The following is a 17278-nucleotide window of genomic DNA, read 5'->3' on the forward strand; positions in this document are numbered from 1 at the left end:
TTCTCTGGACTGCTTCCAATGCTGGGTATCATTCCTTAAATTACAAGGGCCAGAAACTGTGTACAATATTCCAGCTGATGTCTCAAATCGGTCTTTCAAGATCCATATTTTATTCTCCTTTGAAATAAAGGCCAATATTCCATTTGCCTCCCCAGCTGGGTAGGTACGCTAAGCTTTCTAAGATTTATGCACAAGGACCCCCAGATCCCAATATCCTGCAGCTTTCTGGAAATCGTTCTCCATCGGACTAATAGCCAGCTCCTGTCAAATGCAAACCCTCTCATTTTCCCACTTTATATTCCATCTGCCAATTGCTTACCCTGCCTAAATCCCCCCGCGGACTCTGTCTCACCCTTCGCGCTTGCCTTGCCACCTATTTTTGTGTTCTTTCCAAACTTAGCGACAGCAAATTCACTTTCCTCATCCAAGATCTTTGGCACATATTGGAAATAACTTTGGCACTGATCCCTGTCGCACGCCACTGGTTACAGATCACTGTCCTGAAAATGCAGACCTCCACTTATCCCTACTCTCCGTCATAGAGTCATAGAGATGGACAGCACGGAAACAGACCCTTCGGTCCAACCCATCCATGCCGACCAGATATCCCAACTAAATCTCATCCCACCTGCCAGCACCCGGCCCATATCCCTCCAAACCCTTCCTATTCATATATCCATCCAAATGCCTCTTAAATGTTGCAATTGTACCAGCCTCCACCACTTCCTCTGGCAGCTCATTCCATACACGTACCACCCTCTGCGTGAAAACGTTGCCCCTTACGTCTCTTTTATATTTTTCCCCTCTCACCCTAAACCTCTGCCCTCTAGTTCTGGACTCCCCCACCTCAGGGAAAAGACTTTGTCTAATTATCCTATCCATGCCCCTCATAATTTTGTAAACCTCTATAAGGTCACCCCTCAGCCTCTGACACTCCTGGGAAATCAGCCCCAGCCTGTTCAACCTCTCCCTATAGCTCAAATCCTCCAACCCTGGCAACATCCTTGTAAATCATTTCTGAACCCTTTCAAGTTTCACAACATCTTTCCGATAGGAAGGAGACCAGAATTGCATGCAATATTCCAACAGTGGCCGAACCAATGTCCTATACAGCCGCAACATGACCTCCCAACTCCTGTACTCAATACTCTGATTAATAAAGGAAAGCATACCAAATGCCTTCTTGACTATCCTATCTACCTGCGACTCCACTTTCAAGGAGCTATGAACCTGCACTCCAAGGTCTCTTTGTTCAGCAACACTCCCTAGGACCTTGCCATTAAGTGTATAAGTCCTGCGAAGATTTGCTTTCCCAAAATGCAGCACCTCGCATTTATATGAATTAAACTCCATCTGCCACTTCTCAGCCCATTAGCCCGTCTGGTCAAGACCCTGTTGTAATCTGTAATCTGAGGTAACCCTCTTCGCTGTCCACTACACCTCCAATTTTGGTGTCATCTGCAAACTTACTAACTGTACCTCTTATGATTGCATCCAAGTCATTTATGTAAATGACAAAAAGTAGTTAATCAATTCTCTATCCATGCTAATCTGTAACCTAACACCATGGACTGTCATCTTTTTAAGTAAGCACTTTAAACAATTCCTTCTGAAAATCCAGATATAGTATATCCACAACTTTCCCTATATCTATCAGTCTTCAGTTTGAAATCGTGAGTAATAAAGATGGAGGGCTCGGTTCTCTGTTATCTCAGACCTTGTCAGGTACTGTCACCTCCCCAAACAACCCTTCAGGAATGGATACACAGATGCACTAGATTGTTCACCGCTCCCAGAATGAGTGGTAGGGAGGTAACCAATGGAGGGGAGGATATCCCAGCATGCATGGCTGTAGGGGGCACTCTCTATTAAAACTTCAGCAAGTGGGTTTTTAGTGGACCCCTTGTCACTGCGATATAGAGTCATAGCGATGTACAGCACAGAAACAGACCCTTCGGTCCAACCCGTCCATGCTGACCAGGGGTGACATGGTGGCTCAGTGGTTAGCACTGCTGCCTCACAGCACTAGAGTCCTAGATTCGACTCCAGCCTTGGGTGACTGTCTGTGTGGAGTTTGCACATTTTCCCCGTGTCTGCGTGGATTTTCTCTGGGTACGCCGGTTTCCTCCCACAGTCCAAAGATGTGCAGGTCCGGTGAATTGGCCACGCTAAATTGCCTGTAGTGTTAGGTGCGTTAGTCAGAGGGAAATAGGCCTGGGTGGGTTACTCTTCGGAGGGTCGGTGCTGACTTGTTGGGCTGAAGGGCCTGTTTCCACACTGTAGGGAATCTAATCTAATCATATCCCAACACAATCTAGTCCCACTTGGCCAATATCCCTCCAAACCCTTCCTATTCATATACCCATCCAGATGCCTTTTAAATGTTGCAATTGTACCAGCCTCCACCATTTCCTCTGGCAGCTCATTCCATACACGTACCACCCTCTGGGTGAAAACGTTGCCCCTGAGGTCTCTTTTATATCTTTCCCCTCTCACCCTAAACCTATGCCCCTCTAGTTCTGAACTCCCCCACCCCCAGGGCAAAAAACCTTGTCTATTTACACTATCCATGCCCCTCATGTATCGCAGGTTGAACGAGATGCGTTGGAACCTCTAGGAGACGGTTCGGAGGTAAGGGAGACGGTTCAGAGGTGGGGTGGGGGGGTGGAAATGGATCTTTGGTAGAGGAAGATGTATTTCAAGCTGTGGGTGCCAGAGGGAGACAAGGTCCGGGGAAGTTGGACCATAGGCAGGAGAGATCGATTGCTGGCATTTTTGTGAAAGATTAGCTCACTGGGTGTGTAAGACTGCTACCAAGCCCCGTATTTGTTTGCTGACGCTTTTGTATTTCCCAATAGCGTGATCTCAATAGAGAATATATTTTCACAAAGCTGTGACATTGACCTGTGATGGGCTGCATTGATTTAGCCTCCGTGTCCTGCACCTTCTGAAGACGGTCTCTCGCTGAGGAGCTGTGGGATCGCAAGGGTGCTCATGGCTCCGTCAGCCCCCAGTGTCCCACTGTGGGCGGGAAATATCGAGAGGAGGGGACCATACCCTCCCCTCTCTCGAGATGAAACAACTCAAGTGTTAATGAAAATCAGCTTCAGTTGAAAACAGTCTCTGAGTTTATTTGTAAAGCTAACAGAAATGAGGTTATTGTGGATGTTAAGGATGGACTCTACACCGGAGTTACTTCAGTGAAAGTTTCTCTCTGAATGGGCAGCAGCAGATCAGGTGGTCAGCCTCCTGTAGCGCCACACACTGGTGGGAGGCTATGACTGTAGCGTGACACGTTGACATCAGGATTCCCCATTCTCCAAGACCAGGCTGGGATTTCTCCTGTTCACGGGGATTTCTCGGGTGTTCTCCCTGCTTACGGAGAGGGAGAGGCCGGGACATTCTGCCCCTTTCCTCCTGCTAGCTTTTCCAGCTGCTCCTGCTCCAACCTGAACAGATGCCTACCTTCCAACTTGGTCAGATCCACAGCCCCCTTCGCTTGGTAGAAGTCAATGCTTGAAAATTGTTATTCCGGACGACAAAGTTCAACAGGGAGCATTTGTTCTGTAACGCGATCTGTGAGAATGCACACAATTCATACGGGTAAATAAGGGACTGAGGATTCAGGAAATCCATTGACTGGAGGCGAGTGGCGATTGGAGTGCCACAGAGATTGGCGCTGGGTCCACTGCTTTTCGTCATTGACGTAAATGATTTGGGTGTGAACTTAGGAAGCACTGTTAGTAAATTTGCTGATGACACCAACATTGGAGGTGTCGTGGACAGCGAAGAAAGTTACCTCTGAGTGCAACAGGATCTCAGAGTCATAGAGATGTACATCATGAAAACAGACTCTCAAGTCCAACCCGTCCACGCCGACCAGATATCCCAACACAATCCAAACCCACCTGCCAGCACTTGGCCCATATCCCTCCAAACCCTTCCGATTCATATACCCATCCAGATGCCTCTTAAATGTTGCAATTGTACCAGCCTCCACCACTTCCTCTGGCAGCTCATTCCATACACGTACCACCCTCTGTGTGAAAAAGTTGCCCCTTAGGTCTATTTTATATCTTTCCCCTCTCACCCTAAACCTATGCCCCTCTAGTTCTGGACTCCCCCACCCCAGGGAAAAGACTTAGTCTATTTATCCTATCCATGCCCCCCATGATTTTATAAACCTCTATAAGGTCACTCCTCAGCCTCCGATGCTCCAGGGAAAACAGCCCCAGCCTGTTCAGCCTCTCCCTGTAGCTCAGATCCTCCAACCCTGGCAACATCCTTGTCAATCTTTTCTGAACCTTTCAAGTTTCACAACATCCTTCCTATAGCAGGGAGACCAGAATTGCACGCAATATTCCAACAGTGGCCTAACCAATGTCCTGTACAGCCGCAACATGACCTCCCAACTCCTGTACTCAATACTCTGACCAATAAAGGAAAGCATACCAAACACCGCCTTCACTATCCTATCGACCTGCAACTCCACTTTCAAGGAGCTATGAACTTGCACTCCAAGGTCTCTTTGTTCAGCAACACTCCCGAGGACCTTACCATTAAGTGTATAAGCCGAGACCTGATTTGCCTTTCCGAAATGCAGCACCTCACATTTATCTGAATTAAACTCCATCTGCCACTCCTCGGCCCACCTGATCAAAAGAGACACCTTGGAGTGCAGGTTCATAGCTCCTTGAAAGTGGAGTCGCAGGTAGATAGGGCATAGATTTAGGGTGAGAGGGGAAAGATATAAAAGAGACCTAAGGGGCAACCTTTTCACACAGAGGGTGGTACATGTATGGAATGAGCTGCCAGAGGAAGTGGTGGAGGCTGGTACAATTGCAGCATTTAAAAGGCATCTGGATGGGGCCATGAATAGGAAGGGTTTGGAGGGATATGGCCTAGTGCTGGCAAATGGGACTAGATTAATTAGGATATCTGGTTGGCATGGATGGGTTGAGCTGGAGGGCCTTGTTTCTCTGTTGTACATCTCTATGGCTATCATGATCACTTCAGTAAAGCTGCCTCTACACTGTCCCCATCAAACACTCCCAGGAAGTGACAGCACAGGGTTAGATACAAAGAGCAAAGCTCCCTCTACACTGTCCCCCATCAAACACTCCCCAGGACGGACAGCACGGGGTTAGATACAGAGTAAAGTTCCCTCTACACTGTCCCCCCATCAAACACTCCCAAAACAGAAACATCACGGGGTTAGATACAGAGTAAAGCTCCCTCTACACTGTCCCCCCCACCACACACTCCCAGGACAGGGATAGCATGGGGTTAGATACCGAGTAAAGCTTCCTCTACTCTGTCCCCCATCAAACGCTCCCAGGACAGGCACAGCACGGGGTTCGATACAGAGTAAAGCAGCTCCTAACTGCAATAGATTAACAGGAGGGTTATGCAGTAAATAACCCACAAACTGTTCCTTTGGTACCTCTGTCACTCTCTGCAGAAGTGCAGCACCAATTCCTCGATCTGAAACAAAAAACAGGGGTGGAGATCGACATCACAAAACATAAGAAGACAAGAGGTTGATGAGATAAAACCCGTGCCGTGTCCACGTGGGAAGGGATCATGGAGAGGTGAAAGAAAATGGGCATCCAGATCAATATTTAGCAGTTTGTTCAAGGAACAAGAGAGAACGAGGTGTATAGGTTTAAGGAAGATATTCCTCAAACAAAAATAGGCTGGAGGGGGTGACGGGGATAGGGAGGGGGTGTAGGGGGCTGGAGGGGGTTAGAGAGATAGGGAGAGGGGTGTAGGGGCTGGAGGGGGTGACAGAGATAGGGAGGGGATGTAGGGGCTGGAGGGGGTGACAGAGATAGGGAGGGGCTGTAGGGGTTGGAGGGGTGACAGAGATAGGGAGGGGGTGTAGGGGCTGGAGGGAGTGACAGAGATAGGGAGGGGGTGTAGGGGCTGGAGGGGGTGACAGAGATAGGGAGGGGATGTAGGGGCTGGAGGGGGTGACAGAGATAGGGAGGGGCTGTAGGGGTTGGAGGGGTGACAGAGATAGGGAGGGGGTGTAGGGGGCTGGAGGGGTGACACAGATAGGGAGGGGGTGTAGGGGCTGGAGGGGGTGACAGGGATAGGGAGGGGATGTAGGGGCTGGAGGGAGTCACAGAGATAGGGAGGGGGTGTAGGGGCTGGAGGAGGTGACAGAGATAGGGAGGGGGTGTAGGGGCTGGAGGGGGTGACAGAGATAGGGAGGGGATGTAGGGGCTGGAGGGGGTTACAGGGATAGGGAGGGGGTGTAGGGGCAGGAGGGGGTGAGAGGGATAGGGACGGGGTGTAGGGGCTGGAGGGGGTGACAGAGATAGGGAGGGGGTGACGGGGATAGGGAGGGGGTGTAGAGGGGAAGGGGCGACAGGGTTAGGGAGGGGGTGTAGTGAAGATGGTTTCTGGTTTCCAGTGACCCAGCCTGGTGTTCAGGGCCGTTGTGACTGAGTGAGCGACACTGACTGTGCGAAGGCTGCTTGTGCTGTGGACAAGACTCACCTTGAAGCCCCTTCATGACGTACAGACCTTCGAGGTAAATGGCTCTTCCCTTCCACGTTCCGAAGGCGGGGAAGTATAAGGCAAAGCCCACAACAGTGTGTCCTACAGACAAAGAAGCCAGGGTCAGTCCCAGACCGGGGTCAGAGAGGGGGGGGGGGGGGCAGGGGGATTTGGGGGTCACCCATTCCCCCTATTCTGCACTCTCACCAGATCCTCCTGGCACTGCCATTTATTTCCCAAACAGTGGGATCGGCTCCAGACCACGGAGCAGGAAATTAGACACACACGACCAAGAGGCACAGCGGAAAGAGCTTGGTTTTAGCAAGTGGCTTAAAGGAGAACACAGAGAGAGAGAGGGAGAGAGAGGGAGAGGGAGAGACACAGAGAGAGAGAGGGAAAGACACAGAGAAAGAGAGAGAGAGAGAGAGAGAGGGAGGAAGAGACAGAGACATGGAGAGACAGAGAGACAGAGACAGAGAGAGAGAGAGAGAGTGAAAGAGAGAGAGAGAGTGAAAGAGAGAGAGACAGCGAGAGAGAGAGAGAAAGAGAGGGACAGAGAGGGAGGCAGAGAGACACAGACAGAGACAGAGTGAGAGAGACACAGAGAGAGAGAGAGAGAGAGATAGAGTGATAGAGAGACAGCGAGAGGGAAGAAAGAGAGAGATATAGAGAGGCAGACAGAGAAAAAGAGAGAGAGAGACACACAGACAGAGAGACAGAGACAAAGAGAGATACAGAGAGAGAGAGAGAGAGAGAGACACACACACAGAGAAAGAGAGAGACAGCGAGAGAAAGAGAGAAAGAGAGGGACTGAGTGAGAGGCAGACAGACAGAGAGAGACAGACAGACAGAGTAAGAGACAGAGAGAGCGAGACAGTGAGAGAGAGACAGACAGACAGAGAGAGAGGGAGCGTGACAGCGAGAGAGACAGACAGACAGAGAGAGAGAGTGAGAGACAGAGAGAGCAAGACAGAGAGAGACAGACAGACAGAGAGAGAGAGAGAGACAAAGAGAGCGAGACAGAGAGAGAGACAGACAGACAGAGAGAGACAGAGAGAGAGACAGACAGAAAGGGAGAAAGAGAGAGAGAGAGACAGAAAGAGAGAGATAGAGAGAGAGAGAAACAGAGAGACAGAGACAGAGAGATGGAGAGATGGAGAGGTTTAGGGAGGGAGTTACCTCGCTCACCCAGACAGCCAAAGGCATGTCCTCCAGTGGCAGAGTGATGAGAATCTGGGAATGCTCAAGAGGCCGGGATTGGAGGGAAGCAGAGATCTCGGAGGAAGTGAGAGAGTTAGGGAGAAGGGAAGGATTGTCGGGGCTGGAGGAGGTGACATAGATGGGGGGGGGGGTGTAGGGGCTGGAGGGGGTGACAGACATAGGGAGGGGGTAGGGGCTGGAGGGGGTGACAGAGATAGGGAGGGGGTGTAGGGGCTGACGGGGTTACAGGGATAGGGAGGGGGTGTAGGGGGTTGGAGGGGGTGACCGAGATCGGAAGGGGGTGTACGGGCTGGAGGGGGATTACAGAGATAGGGAGGGGGTGCAGGTGGCTGGAAGGAGTGACATAGATAGGTAGCCGGTTAGGGGCTGGAGGGGGCCACAGAGATGTGGAGGGGGGTAGGGGCTGGAGGGGGTGACAGAGATAGGGAGGGGGTGTAGGGGGCTGGAGGGGGTGACAGAGATAGGGAGGGGGTGTAGGGGGTTGGAGGGGGTGACAGAGATAGGGAGGGGGTGTAGAGGGTTGGAGGGGGTGACAGAGATAGGAAGGGGGTGCAGGGGCTGGGAGGGGGTGACAGAGATGGCGGGGGTAGTGGCTGGAGGGGGTGACAGAGATAGGGAGGGGGTTTACGGGCTGTAGGGGGTGACAGAGATAGGGAGGGGGTTTACGGGCTGTAGGGGGTGACAGAGATCGGGAGGGGGTGTAGGGGGTTGGAGGGGGTGACAGAGATAGGGAAGGGGTGTAGGGGCTGGAGGGGGTGACAGAGATAGGGAGGGGGTGTAGGGGCTGGAGGGGGTGACAGAGATAGGAAGAGGGTGTAGGGGCTGGAGGGGGTGACAGAGATAGGGAAGGGGTGTAGGGGCTGGAGGGGGTGACAGAGATAGGGAGGGGGTGTAGGGGCTGGAGGGGGTGACAGAGATAGGAAGAGGGTGTAGGGGCTAGAGGGAGTGACAGAGATAGGGAGGGGCGCAGGGGTTGGAGGGGGTGACAGAGATAGGGAGGGGGTGACAGAGATAGGGAATGGGTATAGGGGCTGGAGGGGGTGACAGAGATAGGGAGTGGGTGTGTAGGGGCTGGAGGGGGTGACAGAGATAGGGAGGGGCGCAGGGGTTGGAGGGGGTGACAGAGATAGGGAGGGGGTGTAGGGAATGTAGGAGGTACCAGAGATAGGGAGGTAGGTGTAGAGGCTGGAGGGGGTGACAGGGATAGGGTGGGGGTTTAGGACCTGGATTGGGTTACGGAGATGGGGGGGGCTTGAGAGCTGGAGTGGGTTATAGAGTTAGGGTGGGGTTTGCAAACTGGAGGAGGTTACAGAGTTATGGAGGGGGTTTGGTAGATGGAGGGGTTTAAACTGCATGACGAGACGTGTAAAACAGAGTCTGGATAGGGAGCAACCAAGGGGCAAGGACAACAGGGACTGAGGCGGGGGAGAGTGTGGGGACAGCAGAGTGTTGGGTGAGGTGAATCCGCAGGAGGATGGAGGCTACTGGACCAGCTCTGAGGGAGGGGATTTCCTGACATTTAGCCCAATGCTGGAAATACAGCAGCAACACAGAGAGAGAGAGAGAGAGAGAGAGAGAGACACACACACACAGAAAGAGAGACTGGGGCCCACTGGCTTTTACCTCGAAACGCTTGATCTGCTGGAACCTCAGCCACAAGACATTTGTAATAGGGACCTTCTGTGAATCCATCCCGTATCAGACCTGTGGGACATCAGAACAGAACGTTCATGTTCTCAAACTGCCCTACCTTCCAGAAACTGTGTGTGTGTGTCTGTGCGTGTCTGTTCTATGTGAGTGAGAGAGTGTGTATAAATGAGTCTGTGTGTGGGACTGTGTGTTTTCAAAAGTGTGTGTGTGTGTGTGAGAGAGAATAAGTGTGTGTGCGCACATGTGAGACATAGAGTGTGTCTGTGTGTGACAGTTTGCGTGTGTGCGAACATGTGAGACACAAAGTCTGTGTCTGTGTGTCAGAGTGTCTGATTGTGTGAGAGGAAGAGAGACAGTGTCTGTGTGTGTGTGTGTGTGTGAAAGACAGAGAGAGAGAGACAGTGTCTGTGTGTGTGAGAGAGAGAGTTAGAGACAGAGACTGAGTGCGTGTGAGATAGAGAGAGAGACTGTGTCTGCGTGTGTGAGAGAGAGAGACAGTGTCTGTGTGTGTGTGTGTGAGAAAGAGAGAGAGAGAGAGAGAGAGACAGTGTCTGTGTGTGTGTGTGTGAGAGAGAGAGAGAGAGAGAGAGAGACAGTGTCTGTGTGTGTGTGTGTGTGAGAGAGAGAGAGAGAGAGAGACAGTGTCTGTGTGTGTGTGTGTGTGTGTGTGTGTGTGTGTGTGAGAGAGAGAGAGAGAGAGAGAGAGACAGTGTCTGTGTGTGTGTGTGAGAGAGAGAGAGACAGTGTCTGTGCGTGTGTGTGAGAGAGAGAGAGAGAGAGAGAGAGAGAGAGACTGTGTGTGAGAGGTTGAGAAAGAGTCTGCATGTCAGAACACACGTGTCTGTGTGAAGTTTGTGTGTGTGTGTGTGTGTGTGTGTGTGTGTGTGACTGTTTGAGTGTGTACAAGTGCTTGAGTTAGCAGATGAAGACAGTGAGAAGTTTACAAGTCACCACTGACAGCACCACCTTCGGTATAAAAGTATCTAGGCACAGATTCTTTGGCCCAAATTCTTAGGAAAAAAAACTAGAAAAGAAAAAAAAATAGAAATGCCAACATTTGTAATTATGAATCAGTTCGACAAGAGAAAACGAGGGCGTGAGGTGTCGGGTGGTGAGGGAGTGGTGATAGAGAAGGCCCAGGATCTACATGTCCTCGGCAGAGTGGGAGGGGGAGTTGAAATGTTCGGCCACGGGGCAGTGGGGTTGATTGATGCGGGTGTCCCGGAGATGTTCCCTAAAGCGCTGTACGAGAAGGCGTCCAGTCTCCCCAAAGTGGAGGAGACTGCATCGGGAGCAAAGGATACAATAGAACATCGAACAATCCAGCGCAGAACAGGCCCTTCGGCCCTCGATATTGCGCCGACCTGTGAACTATTCTCAGCTCGTTGCCCCCCTACACTATCCCAAAATCATCCATGTGCTTATCTAAGGATTGTTTAAATAAATGACACGTGTGGAGGTGCAGGTGAAAGTTTGATGGAACAGGAAGACTCCTTTAGGGCCTTGGATGGAGGTGGGGGGGGAGGTGTGGGCACAGGTTTTGCAATTCCTGCAGTGGAAGGGGAAGGTGCCAGGATGGGAGGGTGGGTCGTTGGGGGGGGGGGGGGGCGTGGACCTGATCAGGTAGTCTTGGAGGGAACGGTCTTTGTGGAAAGTGGATAGGAGTGGAGAGGGAAATATATCCCTGGTGATGGGGTCCATACCCTCCCCACCCCTATCCCCACCGCCCTGTGGCCCAACATTTCAACTCCCCCTCCCACTCTGCCGAGGACGTGCAGGTCCTGGGCCTCCTCCACCACCGCACCCTCACTACCCAACGCCTAGAGGAATAACCCTTCATCTTCCGCCTCAGAACACTTCAACCCCAGGGCATCAATGTGGACTTCAACAGTTTCCTCGTTCCCCCACCTTACCCCAGTTCCAACCTTTCAGCTCAGCACTGTCCCCATGACCTCTCCTACCTGCCAATCTCCCTTCCCACCTATCCGATCCACCCTCCTCTCTGACCTATCACCTTCAGCCCCACTTCCATCCACCTATTGCACTCTCAGCTACCTTCTCCCCCCAGCCAAACCCGCCCCTCCCATTTATCTCTCCACCCTGGAGGCTCCCAGCCTCAATCCTGACGAAGAGCTTTTGCCCGAAACCTCGATTTTCCTGCTCCTCGGATGCTGCCTGACCTGCTGTGCTTTTCCAGCACCACTCTAATTATGTGTGTGTCTAGTGTGTGTGTGAGAGAGAGAGAGAGAGAGAGAGAGAGAGAGAGAGAGAGAGAGAGAGAGAGAGAGAGAGAGAGAGAGATAGGGAGGGAGGGAGATATGAATGAAGTTGGCAGGGTCTCATTGCATCAAGTCAGTATCTCACCTTCTTCGGTTTGCGTGACCTGTTCCGAAAGGTTTTCATTTTCAGCCAGTTCCTAAAACAAACAGGAAACCCGGTTCAGGGAGTGGGGAGTGAAGAGTGGGGCAAATGGGTAGCGATTTGGGGATGGGGTGTAGAGTGATAGAGTGTTTACAACACTGAGGGTGGCCCTTCAGCCCATCATATCCATACCAATCATCAAACACACCATTCTAATCCCATTGTCCAGAAGCTGACCCATCGCCTTCAAGTCCACATGTAAATAACTCTTCAATGACTTGAGGGGTTCTGTCTCAACCTCCCTTACAGGCAGTGGGTTCCAGGCTCCCACCTTGAAAGAGTAGTCGCAGGTAAACAGGGTAGTGAAGGTGGTGATTGGTCCACTTTCTTTCATGGTCAGTGCATTGAGTACAGGAGTTGGGAGGTCATGTTGCAACTGTACAGGACATTGGTGAGCTAGGTCAGTTTTGCAATACTGCATTCAATTCTGGTCTCCCTGCTGCAGGAAGGATATTCTGAAACTTGAAAACACACAGAAAAGATTTACATGGATGTTGCCAGGATTGGAGGGATTGAGCTACAGGGAGTATTTGGAGAGGGTGCAGAGAAGGTTTTGCGAGGATGTTGCCTGGTATGGAAGGTGCTCGCTGTGAAGAGAGGGCGAGTAGGTTAGGATTGTTTTCATTAGAGAAAAGGAGATTGAGGGGGGGACCTGATTGAGGTTTACAAAATCATGAAGGGTATAGACAGGGGAGATAGAGGTAAGCTTTTTCCCCAGGGTGAGAGGATTCAATAACGAGAGGTCACGCTTTCAAGGTGAGAGGTGAAAAGTTCAAGGGGGATACACGCGGCAAGTACTTTACACAGAGGGTGGTGGGTGCCTGGAATATATTGCCAGCAGAGGTGGTAGAGGCAGGCACGGTAGATTCATTTAAGATGCGTCTGGATAGATGCATGATTCGGTGGGGAGCAGAGGGATACAGATGTCTAGGAATTGGGCGACAGGTTTAGACAGTGCATTTGGATCGGCTCAGGCTTGGAGGGCCGAAGGGCCTGTTCCCGGGCTGTAGATTTTCTTTGTTCTTTGAGTGGCCAGTCCCGGAGCATCAGAGGCTGAGGGGTGACCTTATAGAGGTTTATAAAATCATTGAGGGGATTGGATAGGGTGAATAGACAAGGTCTTTTTACCCCTAAAGTAGGGGAGTCTAAAACTAGAGGGGCATCGGTTGAGGGTGAGAGGAGAAAGATTTAAAATGAACTAAAGGACAACTTTTTCACACAGAGGGTGGTACGGGTGGGCGGCACGGTGGCACAGTGGTTAGCACTGCTGCCTCACAGCGCCAGAGACCCGGGTTCAATTCCCGCCTCAGGCGACTGACTGTGTGGAGTTTGCACGTTCTCCCAGTGTCTGTGTGGGTTTCTTCCGGGGGCTCCGGTTTCCTCCCACAGTCCAAAGATGTGCAGGGTCAGGTGAATTGGCCATGCTAAATTGCCCCTAGTGTTAGGTAAGTGGTAAATGTAGGGGTATGGGTGGGTTGCGCTTCGGCGGGGCGGTGTGGACTTGTTGGGCCGAAGGGCCTGTTTCCACACTGTAAGTAATCTAATTAAAAAAAGACGTGTATGGAATGAGCTGTCAGAGGAAGTGGTGGAGGCTGATACAATTACAACATTTAAAAAATTAAAAATCACACAACACCAAGTTATACTCCAACTGGGTTATTTGGAAAAACTAGCTCCGATGGGCGGCTTGTGCCCGAAACGTCGATTTTCCTGCTCCTCGGATGCTGCCTGAACTGCTGTGTTTTTCCAGCACCTCTAATCCAGAAACAGGTGAATGGACACTGCCAGACTGGGGTGTTCCTTCCCAGTTGGGGAACTCTTCAGCAGTCAAGCACATTCGGCCTTGGATCTTCGGGTGCCCGTCCTCCAAGGTGCTCTAGGTAACAACGCAGAGTCGCCGAGCAGAGGCTGATAGCCAAGTTCGGTAGCCATGAGAATGGCCTCGACTGGGACCTTGGGTTCATGTCACACTGCAGGTGACCCTACTACACTATGCACTCTCTCACTCTCATTCACACACACTCATACGTACACACACACACTTCCATACTCACACACCCATGCAGACTCTCTCTCATACATATGCTGTTTCTCAGACATACATACAACCCCCATACTCACACCCACACGCACACCCTCTCACAGGCTTATACTCCATCACAGTCACGCACACATTCTACCAAGCACGCTCACACACATGCATCCATACACACACACACACACACACACACATAGGTGTATGTGGTGAATTTGCATTTGCAGAATTACATTTATCTTCTATCTTGCTCAAAAAGCACACAATCTGCAGGAAGATTATCCATGTGACAGTTTGTAAATTCTTGCTTTTGGAAATCGAACCAGTCAGACTCAAGACTGGAATACAGACAAACTCTAACCTCACACCTTCAATGCACTGTCTGAGCTGAGATGTCACCTTTTCTTAAACAAAACCTTACGTTATCTCAGGAAAGTGACTTGAAAGCATTTCTGGGATTTACATATTAATGAATCAAAACTTACAACCCATTCTGAAAGATGAAAGACTTAACAGCAATCTTGGTTTGTTCAATGTCTCGCATCAGTTGTATGACACTGTGATATTTTGCGATAAATTCTGTGTCCTATGATCCTACCCCACTATCTACCTGGCAGAGGAGCAGTGCTCCGAAAGCTAGTGCTTCCAAATAAACCTGTTGGATTATAACCTGGTGTTGGGTGATTTTTAACTTTGTCCATCCCAGTCCAACACCGACACCTCCTCACCGTAGCTAACATTTAAAAGGCATCTCGATGGGTACATGAATAGGAAGGGTTTAAAGGGACCAAATGCTGGTAAATGGGGCTAGATTAATTTAGGATGTCTGGTCAGCGTGGCCAGAAGGTGTGTTTCCATGCTGTACACATTTCCCTCAAACCCACCCCATAAAGCCCGTGGGCGGCACGGTAGCTAGCATTGCTGCCTCACCGCACCAGGGACCTGGGTTCGATTCCAGCCTCGGGCGACTGTCTGTGTGGAGTTTGCACATTCTCCCCGTGTCTGTGTGGGTTTCCTCTGGGTGCTCCGGGGTTTCCTCCCACAGTCCAAGAATGTGCGGGTCAGGGTGAATCGGCCGTGCTAAATTGCCCGTCGTGTTAGGTGAAGGGGTGAATGTAGGGGAATGGGGGTCTGGGTGGTTGGTGGGTCGGTGTGGACTTGTTGGGCCGAAGGGCCTGTTTCCACACTGTAACTAATCTAACCGAAAGAAAAGAAAAACCTGCCTGCTACTTCAAACTGTGCCCCCTTTGCTAACATGGGAAAAAGTTTATCCCTGCCTGGCACTCCTGGAGTTTTGTAAACCTCACATCAGGTGCACCCTCAGCTCTCTGGAAAACATACAGTCCCATCCTAAACCCCTTGGCTCCTGTGTTTAGTGTCTCAGTCACTAAAAGCAAAGTATTTAAGCATTGTCCACCCTCCTTCTGTACAGTCCATTAACTTTTCAGATGAATAGACCCACTGTGCACAGTTCACCACACCCACTGGCCTGTGCACATTTTGAATCACCCATGTCCTGTGTCTCTTTCAGAAAGGTGCAGAGCACCCCGCATTTTGCAGCCCAGGGGCTGGAGGGGGATAGCAGCAAGGACAAGATTTATTTTCATGTCTCTCTCTCTCTCCTGTTCCCTGCCCACCCAAAGTCAGGTGAAGTTGCATGCCTCTCTGTCCTGTCCTCTTTTTGCAGGCTTGCTGCTCAGACAGACCTTAATCAGTCCAACGATGTGCACCGTGTCGTCCACTGTCGCCTGCCGAACGCTGAACGCCATGTCTCACCCAAATAACAGCGCAGCAGCACAGTGCCGATGTGCCGTGGATCTCTCTAGGACCCAGCGGCGCAGGGTACCATTGGCCCGGGCGCTACCACTGCACAGCTGGGGGAGGGGGGGAAGTCTCGTTCATAAAATACACAAACCCCCACCCAAAATCCAACAAAGATGATTATTCTTTTCCGAGGTGTCTTTTTTTTAGTTGCTTATTTACAGTTCTCTCTGTATCGACACTTTTTCTCGCTGAATGCAACTTTTAGAAGTGCCACTTCGATTGTCTCTCCCCCCACCCCCCGACATCAGGTGAAATGTCCGGACTCGGCCGGTCTCCCGAGCCGCAACAACCAACCTGCAGCCGCGCGGGGTCCTAGCGGCCGTTGCACTACTTAACGCACCCAACCCAACCCAACCCAACCCACTTCTCTCTCTCTCTCTCTCCCCCCCCCCCACAGTCTCAGTCCCTCGCCTCCTCTCCTCCAACCTCACCTCCACCACCCCCCCACACACACTTCCACCTTCTCGCGTTCTCTCTTGATACCACCCTCTCAGAGACCACCAAAAGGAGAGGGAAAGGCCATTCAGCCCCTCGAACCCCAATCAATGGCCAACTCAATCGACTTGCATTTGCATCTTTTTTTTAATTGTTTAAAAAAAAGTCTATTTCGGATTTAAAATAAGAATCAGAATCAGGGCTGGGAAAGCCTCCAGTCCTTCTCCATCATTTGATCCAAATTTTAGAAAAAGATTTAAAATTAACAACCGATTAATTTTTTAGTGACAAGGTTTAAAACTAACATCCACTGCCATTTGTGGGGGAAGAGTTCCACACCTCTTCCATCCTTTGTGTATAAATGTGCTCCCTAATATCTCTCCTGAATAGTCTGGTCCTAATTCTCAGACCATGCCTGCTTTTTATTTATGTGTTCAGTAAAGCTCCCTCTACGCTGTCCTGGGATGGATGTATTGTCCCACTCTCAAGTCGTATGTTTACATACAGAAGTGGAAGGGCACCACTTTGACTGGGTCAACACATCCACCCTCGGACAAGCCAAAACAGAGACACGTGCGATAATTCCTAGAAGCGTGGCATTCCAGCCAGAACTCTGTCAACAAACACATTGACTTGGATCCCACTTACCACCCCATAGGAAGAAGAACAGGAAATGACATCACCACAGGAAAGGATGTCACCGACCCAAGGAAACCTAAACACATTCATAAAAGGCGGGCCATACCACCGTGCTACATCCGGAGGCTCACTGAAGTTGTTACTGAGTATGGTGACAAAACATCTGAAAACAAACCTTCCAGATCAGTGAGCAAACCTACATCCAGAACCTCAACCCGAGCTATAAATCTGCTCAAAACTTGCTATCCCCAAACGAATGTTAATAGTTAATCTTTATCTGCCCTGTCTTTTCCAGTTCATATCTTGAAGATCGAGAGAAAACAGGCTTAATTTGTAATCATCTCTCCTCAACTTAACTCCTGAATGGTGGCTCAGTGGTTAGCACTGCTGCCTGACAGCGCCAGGGACCCAGGTTCAATTCCTGCCTTGGGCAACTGTCTGTGTGGAGTTTGCACATTCTCCCCGCGTCTGCGTGGGTTTCCTCCGGGTGCTCCGGTTTACTCCCACAGTCCAAAGATGTACAGGTTAGGGTGGACTGGCCGTGCTAAA

At 50.7% G+C, this 17278-nt stretch overlaps 1 pseudogene; it reads right to left on the reverse strand.

Moving 5' to 3' along the window:
• Window positions 1–3110: 3110 nt before the first annotated feature.
• On the reverse strand, window positions 3111–15657 carry LOC140454006 (diamine acetyltransferase 1-like; annotated as a pseudogene).
• Between the last annotated feature and the right edge of the window lie 1621 nt (window positions 15658–17278).

Source organism: Chiloscyllium punctatum, chromosome 28 (genome assembly GCF_047496795.1).
Source record: "Chiloscyllium punctatum isolate Juve2018m chromosome 28, sChiPun1.3, whole genome shotgun sequence".
In the NCBI taxonomy this organism is placed as follows: domain Eukaryota; kingdom Metazoa; phylum Chordata; class Chondrichthyes; order Orectolobiformes; family Hemiscylliidae; genus Chiloscyllium; species Chiloscyllium punctatum.